General features: G+C 37.5%; 1 long non-coding RNA gene across 2 annotated transcripts; it reads right to left on the bottom strand.

The window, feature by feature from the left end:
* Positions 1-225: 225 nt before the first annotated feature.
* On the bottom strand, positions 226-10,677 carry LOC125694739 (uncharacterized). Of its 2 annotated transcripts, XR_007377691.1 has the most exons (4): positions 10,578-10,648; positions 4,777-4,995; positions 3,506-3,624; positions 226-448 (listed from the first exon to the last, which is right to left on the bottom strand). It is a non-coding gene; the product is annotated as an uncharacterized LOC125694739 (long non-coding RNA). The 2 variants fall into 2 exon arrangements; XR_007377690.1 differs by lacking the exon at positions 4,777-4,995 and having other exon boundaries at positions 10,578-10,677.
* Positions 10,678-11,217: the final 540 nt, after the last annotated feature.

The following is an 11,217-nucleotide window of genomic DNA, read 5'->3' as shown; positions in this document are numbered from 1 at the left end:
GCTGATTTATTCCTCTGGATTCATTAATTATCTCCCATTTTTTAACCTGTTCTGCCAACTTAACTCTGAAATATGGGAAGCATTGCACTTCTAACACTATTTCTCTTTTCTTCTGCCATCTACTTTACACTACAAAATTACGTTTACTAAAATCCAAAACCTCTTATGATCCTGTGAAATAGTTACACAGTTGTGTTCTTGGTTAAATAAATTCAAAGTCTAGAATGATGCAAGATAATTATTTATTGACAGAAAACAAATGTTCTAACTCAGTGCCAACTTGCTGGTTAACTTTACAGACTCAGACGTGTCTCAGTAATAGGGGTACTTAACTGGCAATGTCTTTACTCCACCATGGCCCTCCATTCTCCATTTCTCTGAGGAAGCCACAGAATGGGTAGATCTGTAATTTTCATTCTGCTTTTCCATGCCCATTTCTCATGTAGACCTGGGAGTGAGAAAATCCAACAGAACTAGAAAAGTCAGCATGGTTCCTTTCTGAAAGCCTTCTCAAATTCATGAAGACAGTGAAAGAGCTTGGATTTGTCCCTTAGTAAAACAATACACTTTGTCTTCACCCTCCTCTAGTATCTGGAAACTCAATTGTATTTTGCAAGAAAAATTGCATCTAATCTGTAAAGGGACAATGAACTTTCTACAAGTTCCTCTGACAGATGGTACGAGTATCAGAGCACTGAGAAGTAATTAAGACTGTGCTCATAACTGCTTTTTTCAATCAACAGATGAGCAAAAATCCTGAAAGGCTTTTGGTCTTTCAGTCAAAAAATTTGGTCTTTCAGTCAAAAAATTTTGCTTGGTCAGTCCAAGCAAAATTTTTTGTACTGAGGAAAACTAATCAAAACTGTTTTGTTTCATTTACTCTTTTGTATTAGGAATCACCTCAGGTTTATGCATGTAGACAAGTAAGCAAATGAAATTATGCATATAATTCACAAAACTATTGAAAAAAATGCTATTTTCTGCAACTATCCAGTCATTTGGAGCTGAGCAACCTTAACCAGACTAGTAATTTTGAGCTGATCACTAGCTGAGAAGATCTAAGCATAACTGCTACTGCTTAAATGAATGCCCTAACCACTAGTCAACTGATCAGAATGAGACAGCACCCAGAATTTAGATCTCTACATCCTGAATTCCACTGTCTGCTGCACTAAAGGAAGACATTGTGGTACATCTAGCTCAGAAAATATATCCCAACTTATTTAGTGAGTTTCATGTTGGATCTCAAAGTTTGCAGTTAAAAAATAATAATAAAAGCTCAACTATGATGATAAAAATTATAAAATTACATGAGGGCTAAAATACTGTTTAAAAAAAAAAAAAAAGCACTTACACTTGAAATGTAACAGTGACTAACACTGAGTTGAAAAGGTGTGAGAGCTTTATATTATTATTGATAGCTTTGTAAGATTATTTTGAGAACCTGTCCTATTTGAAAACTGCTTATGTATTTTTATGCAACTATCTAAAGAATAAACCAAATTCAATTATAATAATTTCAAGGTGAAACTACTATTCAGGCATATCATGGCCAGATTTTGAAACATTTTGATCTCCCATATAATTTGGCATGGAAATAGAAAATGTAATTTAATGAAAATAAATGAGCAATATTAAGTTTGAGGTCAACAAAGCAAATAGATAGTATATATTTAACATCATAACTATGGAGAACACTGACCATTAAAGGGATCAGGAGTTATGCTATAAATAATCTTTATGCCACCATCTCATCTCATAGATGATGGAAAATCAATTTAAGGAGGTTTCAGGAAACCAGAGTACTTTTAGATTCTTTCTTTTATAACACATATTCTGGATTGGGTAAATGTGATAACTTAAAATGAAGACAGATATTCATTTGATGCAGGACCAGAAAATCATCAGCAAGAAAAAGAGGGAGAGGAATAAGTGCAAAGACTCATGTTCCTATACAGATGATGGAGCAAAAGAGTTGATGAAGCTTCCCGAATACTTACATGTTGGATGCAAAATCAACACAGAATAGTTTATATCATCTTTAATGACAATTCCTCAACTTACTGGGAATTACTAGCTGCAGATCTGTCATAATTACAGCATTTCTTTCAGCAATATCTGACATGATATCAAACCTATAATTCACAAAGAGAAAGTCCTTGAACCTATCTTCTACAATAACACTATCACTACTAAGCTCTGATGAGTACAACACTCTAGCCTTTCTTGGTTTTGAGGGAAAACCTGAGCTCTAGGCAGAGCAGGTTTTTCCATTTAGAGACATCTGATTCCTTTTGTGTTCACTTTGGCAATGTGTAGCAATGGGCAGCATCCTGCTCGTTTTGGTAGCTCCTTTGAGTTCCATATAGCCTATGGAACATACAGATGACCAAATCAGCAAAGTTGTACTTTATTGCAAACAGCCATGATGTCAAAGAACGTACAGCAAACGTATGTCCCCATCTATTTTCTCTGGAAATATTTTCCATCAGTTACTACAGTACACCTGAGCTCACAAGCTAGCAAGGAGAATAATTATAGGTCTTTCAGAAAGACCCTTTGAAAGCCACAAAACTCTCATGAAAGTTTCTATCACACTGATAATCAGAATACAAAAAATGTGAAAGGGCATGCTAATAGGCTGCTTTGACTACTTTTGTTTTGCTAATGTCAATTGGATTAATCTGTATTCCTTCTTATCTTGTTTGCTCTTTCCCAGCTACACCATCTAACAATGCCATCTGCACCTGTCCTCCCTTCCTCTCTCAGTTCTGCACCCAAGAAAATTACACACCATACTACCAGCCAAGACAGCTATAGAGCAAGCTAGCCCTGCTCCCCCTCCACCTTGACCCTGAGGGTAGTTCTGTACCTCATTCACTTACAACACAGCATCATTGTCTCTATCCTGCTCTAGGTTTCCAATGCCAGATGCACTTGGCTGGTCTGACTTGCAACCTATTGTAGGACATAGGGCAATGGTCCTCGCATATCTCTTCTTTTGGAAGGAGTCTTGTTAAACAGACAAGGGTCCATCTGTAGGTTCTCCTGCCACAGGACTGGCACACGCTCTTCTTTTTGAGAAAGAATTTACCTGAGATCTCTAAGCTAGGCAGTTTGAGCATCATAGCTTTTATTCTTGCCTTTGCTCTGTGAAGCATTTTGCACAGACTCTAATTGCAGCTCAAATAACAGAATAAGAAATAAATCATTATTAATGATACACGCTGCCCAGCATCAATTTTGAAAAATGCCCAAGTGGAAACATACAAACCTTCCCTAAATCTGTTTCTGCTTTCAAAGAGTCTCTTAAATTGCCAATTAGTCTGGAACAGAAAAAAATTAACCACTGCTTTCCAGACAGTTACCCAAGAGTGACACTATGCACTGTGGCTGGATATTCTATTGTTCTGCATCCCAAATACATAGTGTGGCTGGGAGGCAGAAGAGAAGAACAGTGCAGTGGGAGTCAGAAACAGGATTGATACAGCATTAGTTTTCTCACCTTGGATTTTAGGTAATCTTTAGGTAGTTTGTCCAAGCAGAAATCTGCTCTTCAGGAGGAACCAGAGTATTATCATTAGAGAGCAATGCACTGTCCCTCTTAATGCTTCTCTGTCTACTCTGCAAAAGCAGAAATCAGAAAAAAAAAGAAAAAGAAATCAAGCTGGACATAGAGCGCTTTTCAGTTAGTCTTATTTATTAATTTTAATAAGCATGAGATTTATGCTGATTACTTATAACTTATTCATGAAAGCCATTTTCTTTCACTCTGCTATAGTTAATAAAGATAGATTTATCTTCGCTAGTTCTTGGGTTAGCCTCAGTATAATCATGGGCGTGAAATAACTGCAAATGAAATCTCAGGTCAAATTCTCTGTAACAGTTAAACTCCTGTGCTAGCAAGCAGTTTGAGCAGTACCATAAAGAAACCATTTCTATTATATCTTTTTTTGTGTGCTGTGAGTTCAGATGCGTTATTGATGAGGGCTGCTGTTAATAGCTTCCATGCTCCTTTACTGTCTTCAATAAATCAGTTATATTTGCCAGAATGCGACAAGTACCAGACTCAGCTGTAAAGACAGAGCTGCTCAAATTTGAATTTGAACATAATGCGCCTAATAACACAGGATATTATATGAAAGGTATAACTTCTTGTGATCAGTCTGTCAGGGAAAAGAAACCTTTCTTATGTTCAAATTAATTATGAGAAAGTCATTATAGTAATACATGCAATGTGTTACACTCAGAGAGGAATTATACCACAGAAGAAATAAGGATTAGCCATGTTACTGAGGAACTGTTCTTATCCTCAGTTTCGATTAAATCTCCAGGCTCTGTGACAGATGTCTCCTGTGAGTGGGCACATGAACACAGTGATGTTTCCATTAACCTGTCATCAGGTTTCCTCAGGCTTCTTCTTAGGCCATAGAAGAGGTCTTATTTTCTACCAATACTGCCTCTCATATTATTCCTTTATGTTTGGTGCATTACAAATCTTACTGTGTTTGTAACTGTAAAACTAGAACACATACAATGAGAACAATGCCAAAAAAAGGAGCTGGATTCCAACTAATTTTGTCCTAGAAAACTAGTGAGAGGGATCTGAAGTTTTTGCAGGAATTTTGCAGGATTTTCAGGATTTGATTCACTGTAAACACATTTCAATATTGTGAAAAAGACAAAACATTTAGTGAGGAAAAATCACAGGTGTTCAGAGCCTTTCTGGTTATGATGCACATTCAAAGCAGAGGTCAGTATAACAGTCACAAATACCTGGATTGCTTTTCCTCCATCTTTCGCTAGGTGTTTTGTTTTGTTTTGTTTTTCCCCAGCATATTCTTGCCATCTCTTCCAATATTTCTCTCCCCCATTCTTTTTGACCCCCATCAACCAGGAGGGAAATTGGTTTCTTTTAGCAGGTAAAGCTGCTGCAAGGCCAGGACGAACCCTTATTTGTTGAGCAAATAAAGGGAGGTAAATCCATGTACAAAGCTGTGAAACAATAAACAGTGAAACCTGAGTGGGCCCATGTGCTTTGAAATCTATGGTTTCAGGAAGATGTAAAAGTGAAGACAAATTGTATATTCCACAAAGTACTCAAGAAGCGCTTTCAGGCTCTGAGGGAAAACAAGAATGTATGAGTTATTTGGAGCAAGGTTGAGCTCTAGTTTCAAGCCCAACAGTTGGTTATTCTAGCAATAAATTCCTAGATCAATAATCTTTTTGTTTCTACCTCCATCTTAAAGCAGAATTCAGGAATCTGAGACTTCATCTCTCCCAAACCATACATCCAGCTAAACAGATTTCAGGGAACTACAGATGAAAGAAGTCTATAAGTCATTACAGTGTTAGGACATCCTCAGTGTTTTATGGCTTCTCAACACTATAAATTAGCTTCTCAGCATTACAGATTAAGTATAAATGGCCATAGTTTTATGATGGAAATACATTAAAGTGGAAACATTTTAGCCAGATCCAATAAGCATATAATAGTTTTGTGACAGCAGCCCTTTAACCTCATGTTGCTTTTCATGCTCAGGACCAAGCTGTCAGCAGCAGTCAAACCATGCAGCTTTGTTAGCATTTTCAGAAAGCAGGGGAGGTAGAGATGTTGTTTCTTTAATTTGCTCAGTCTAACTGCACTGGGTGACAATATGAAAATTCAACTATTCCTATGTGTGACATTAATCTATTCCTGTCACTTTGGCTGTCCTGTGACTGAAAAGCCATTTGTTCAGGTCTGACAGAAGGAATTAACATTGTTACAGAAAAACTGATGGAATTTATATCAGGACTGATCCTGGAAGAGGCTAAACAGTCCGGGTTGCTACTGACCTCCAATGGGAGCCAGTAGATTTACAGATTTGTTATTCTACAATCTCTCACTTGCTCTAAGCGTTAAAATGTATCCTCTTTAAATTCTGGACACAGTATCATAGTAAAAATGAAGTCATACAGGACAGTTGTTTAAATTGAAGTTAGTGGTTTTGCTAAAAATGAAAGGATTCTCTCTATAAAAATACCTGTCAAATTATTATCCCCTTCCTCTCTGCTAACATATGTCATGAGCTTTCTCTCTTAGCGTGGCAATATTTTAACAAGCTGGTAACAAGAGGAGTAAAAAATAAAAAAAAATAAAAATTAAAAAAAAAAAACACACTTTCAAAATTCTTCTTTCCAGCACTGAAACAAGTTGTCTTGTGAATCTACCTGATTCAGCCTCAAAGAGTGTTTCATGTTTTGCTTTATTTTTTATACCTTAGCTAATAGAGAACATTGGATTGGATCCTGATTTTAGCATTATTGTATTGCTCTGCACAGACTAGGATATAGAATGTAGTGATGAGTACCTCTGAAAAATATATACATAATTCTTTCTGAAGGTAAGGCCCCCTATTTATTTCCATGAAAACTACAATAGATACAAAGAATACAATAACACCATTTGATTGAGCAAATTCTCAGCTACAAAATACCATTTTTCAAAATAGTCACCCCCATTAGCTATGCATTCTTTCCAGCCATGGGCAAGAGCCTGCATGCCACTCCCATAAACATCTGCACTAGTGGAAATGGTCCACTGTCACTGTTAGCACTGGTGGAATGCAGCACGACACCTCATCGCACTCACATTCACTCTTTGGTCTCCATGAACATTCAGCAAGTGTCAATGAATGTCAGGGGGTGCCATTTTTTCCCACATCGATGAATTCATTTGTACCTCTTTGCTTCATTTGCACTCCCATGTTAGATGCCATTTTGTCAGACTGCTCCTCTGCTGCCAGCAAAAATACAGAATAATATATTGGTGGGAAGATTAAACATCTACTGCCACATCACCAAAAGCCACCACTGACCTTGTGGACCAACATAATAAAGCAAGAGACATTCCACTTGGAGCAGCCAAAACACAAGTTTTATTTATTTTTTCTGCTTTGCTTTAATTCCCAGGAGAATAAGTTTTGTGCCTTTTCATCATGTCACAAAATAATGCTTCATCAAAATGCTGAAGTCTCTATATCATAAAAGCTCATAAAGTAGTATGAACATTTGAGTAAAAATAAGTACATTGATTAAAATGCATTCAAGATGTTGTAGTTCTGTTATCAATTGTATCTTCAATACATAATTTTCTTGCTATGTATTTCCCGAACAGGTAACAGATAGAGATTTTAACATTCTCCTTATACAGAGCTTCCCACTAGGCTTCAACACTACCCTTTAAATCAAACCTTTTCTCATCAATTAGAATTGATGAAAACTGGTTCCCTGAGCTCATTAGTCAGTCTTCTAGCCTGGGTAAAAATGTAGTGCCTTCACTTTCCTTCCCATATCAGACCACTTTGCTTTTGAATTTAAGTGGTTACTACCTTGACTATTTTTTACACCACTGTTTCACGTTACTTACTTTCCTGCTTATCCAAGCTAGTCTCTAGCTGAGAAAATTAGTTCCCTTTCCATAAGATGTTCTGGACAAATGGCACCAATAAACTATCACAAAGTTCAGTGCTCCAGAAAATCAAAATCTTCTTTCCCACCAGTCAGCTGTACAGCCTCTCATCCCTAAGATTCTCTCTCCTCTGTTGCTTGTAAAGGCAGAAAAATAATCTGAACTTTCCTTTGCTACTCTCCTATAGCTCTCACACCTTCACTACTGGTGCTGCTCCACATAGATCAGGCTTTCTCTGATCAATCAGCCTACCCAGCGTTACTGTTACATTTCTATATTTTTGCGCATAAAATAATTTAAGTTGCAAGAGACCTCTGGGTGCCACCCTGCCAGCTTCTGCTCAGGACCTTTACATCTACTGCTTTGTTTGATTCCTGCAGGGCACTGACCATGCTTTGTGGACCACAGTCTTTACAGAATCAAACTTTAAGAGCTACAGCTTTTCCCATTAGCACCTGTGAGGCACTGTGTCCTGAGGAAATTATTAGATATGATCTCTCAACGACAGCCTGGAAGCCTCTGCATTATCTGAAAAGATTTTATTGGACACTTTAAAAAAATCCTTTTCACATAGCTCTGCACTGGTACATCAGCTACAGTAAAATTAAACTGTAAAAAAGGTGAGCAAGAGCTAATAGAGATAAAAGGTTGGAGTTGAATTTCTGAACATTACAGCTCTGCCATGACTTTACTATCTATTCTTGTTTATAGAAGGGGAAAAATGACCAAAATAATTAAAGTTAGCAATGGCCCTGTCATGAAGCAGGTTTCAGCCTGGGTACAGAAATGATGTACCACCAACTGCAATAAAGACCTTATCTATATTCCATGATTTAAAAGCTTAATTAAAAACTGAGGCCAAAATCACCTTGAGTGTATTGCTGGGTTTCCACTAAATGGATTTAAGAATCACATACGTAGAAAGACCTGCACAACGGAGCATAGATAAGGCTAGAACTTAGTGCTGCATTACCAATAGCCCAATAGAGAGCCAGAATTAATTCTGGTGTAACAGCCCTCACATTAATAGTTCTAGATTCTTCTGCTTTTTTTGAAAGCAGTAACAAAATGTGCTGCACTTGTCTGTGATGATGCCACCTTGCATCTTGAGTTTTACAGTCTTGCAACTCATTTACAGGTTTTCAAGCTCCATGCTTCACCTCACCTCTGTTAAAAGTCTTGTATATTATTACCAAATTTATTCACCCATTATTTCTTGACATTGAAATCAATTGCACCACTTCAGAGATATTCATTATAGCAGGTGCTTTAGTGTTAGGCTACTACAGGAAACGGTATACTACACACAGTTTAGCCATGAAAACATTCTTTAACAATGAACTTTTGTAAGGTCATGCAGTAGTTAGCGTTTGCAGTCCTTAGAATTTCCTGATAATAAACACAGAATCTGGGGACTAATGACTTCAGCTGTCTGTTTATTGTCTATGCTACAAACAAGCAACAAAAACAGAAAGTACAGAAAAACAAAACACAGCTTATATAGAAACACACTCTAAATCTCACAGATAGGACTGTATCTGAGAGCTGCCTACTTTTCCCCATCCATTTCTTCTAAATCGCTGAATTTCTGAAGTTCTCCTCTTAAGCCAAAATGAAGCAATTAATGAAAGCATTTCAGGAATTAAAGATGGCCACCAGCAAGTTAAGAAAGTCCTGAGAACTTTTTGAAAGTTCAGAATGTTTCTGAGAAGGAAATAAAGTGGGTTTTTTTTTCCCCCCTAGAAAGGCCTGGGTGAGAGCCTGCAGACAGAAATAATGTCATTGTTGAGGCACTGTGAAAAAGTAACCTGACTCATTGGTGAACTCAGCTGCAGTACCCATCTGAGACAGAAAGCACACGATTAAGAATTATCTGTCTCTTCAGTAACAGAAGCTACTGGAATACTGCAATGCTGTCATCTTCTGCCTCACCTTGCTGGATGATCTGAAAATCACCTGAATCAAATCCACGAGTCTTTTCATTGAGGTGATTTATGGTGTGAGCTCAGGCTAATTAAAACAGCTACTGAAATCTGGAAAGGCCTAGCAGTACCTTCTGGAAGTGCAGGGGGTCCTCTTAGAAAAACATAACTTTCCTAAAGGCTGATCCAATTCATGGAGTAAATGCTCCCATGAACAAGGAACCTAGAACATCACTGAAGTCTTCATCTTCTCTAAGATCAAGGCATATATCCTTCTGTTTTTATGTACATGTAAAAATCTACCCCAACAAAAAACCCTGTCAAAATAAAGCACCTTACTGAGCACATTACACTCCCTACAGGAGCATCAGGAGACAAACATATGACAGATGTTACTTAAGCTGCTTAATGCACTGATGAACGGTACTCAAATATGGAGATGATAAGTGTGGTAGGAGAGGCTATACAGAGAAAAACAGCTAAAGTTATACAATAACATTCCGACAGTGAGAAGGAAGTCTGCTGGTAAGTCCTGTGTAGGGAGAGATACATGCAATGGATTCTGTCCCCTTCACCACAAAATCACAAATTTGTTAAAAATGTTGCAATCATCTCAACTTAGTGTGGATGTGTTTAACAATTTTTAACTAAGAGAGTGACACACTAGTTTAAAAGCTTGCCAAGAAACCTCTAACCCTCAGAAAAGGTTTTTTCTTCCATTCAGTTCCGTGTGTCTGTGGTGTCATCCATTTGATAGGTATGTGTTATTAAAGGGTAGCTGGTAACCTGCTATGTTTGATGAATGTACACTATGAGGTAAGTGGCTCCTCAGATGATAAGTACTCGGATAGAAACAGTTTTACTATGATAAACGTTTAAATATTTGGAGCACTGCTTACAAAGACAGGGAAAGTAAAGAAAAGGGGAAAAGAGAAATAGCTTTATGCTAATCTGCAATTCATCTTTTTTTTTTTCATTCTGCAATGAAAGACAGCCCCTCCCTCCTGCATAATTAGGAGATTGAGGCAAGTCTGGAACATGAAAGAGAAAAGGTTGAGAGGTCCCATAATACACTGCTGGGTAAGTGAAGCTATGTTATTAGCATATAATCAATGAATATATGGATGTTATAATTAAGAAGTATACAAGAAAGTTAGGCTAACCAGGTTACCACACTAAAGAAGAATGGATGGAAAGCTTACCCTTATCCTGGGCTTGCTGAGAAGAATCCAAGAGGAGTGACCTCCAAAAAATATCCTTCCCCTGTGGCAGTCAGCTCTTAAATGGGGTCTAGAAGAGGTTGAGCAAGGCTCTACCCCTTTGGGTAGCACAAGTGAATTGCCTTCACCTGTGCTCCTGTGGCTGACTCATTGCTTGCCTCAGGTGGTCAATCACCTGATGGTTCAGGCCATGATTCAGCAGTTCCCATACAATTAGCTAAATCAACATTTTTTCCTCAGGAGAAGAGTATCTTCCCCAACTTCTAAGTATCCATCTGTTTGGTAATAAATCATTGGATGCTTCCACTTCAGAGTCAACATGTATAGATCATATCTGTGCTACTCCTCAGAACATTGTACTCACTCCCTGCAAAAATCACTACCTTTTCTGAATATAGTATCTCTTGTAGCACCTTCTGTAGTCAAAGACAGAAGTCAGTAATTCAGGTATGAGATTTAAGATTGTGTAGATCTGTTGGTTATTAACAAAATTCTATAATGAATTAAATGTGTAGCCTGCTAGAGGAGATAATGAAAGAATCACAGAATATGTTGGGTTGGAAAGCACATTAAAGACCTATTATAAGACAAACTATAAAGACTATTATAAAACAAATATTTA

Source organism: Lagopus muta, chromosome 6 (assembly GCF_023343835.1).
Source record: "Lagopus muta isolate bLagMut1 chromosome 6, bLagMut1 primary, whole genome shotgun sequence".
NCBI lineage: Eukaryota > Metazoa > Chordata > Aves > Galliformes > Phasianidae > Lagopus > Lagopus muta.
This window is presented reverse-complemented; position numbering and strand designations above follow the sequence as displayed.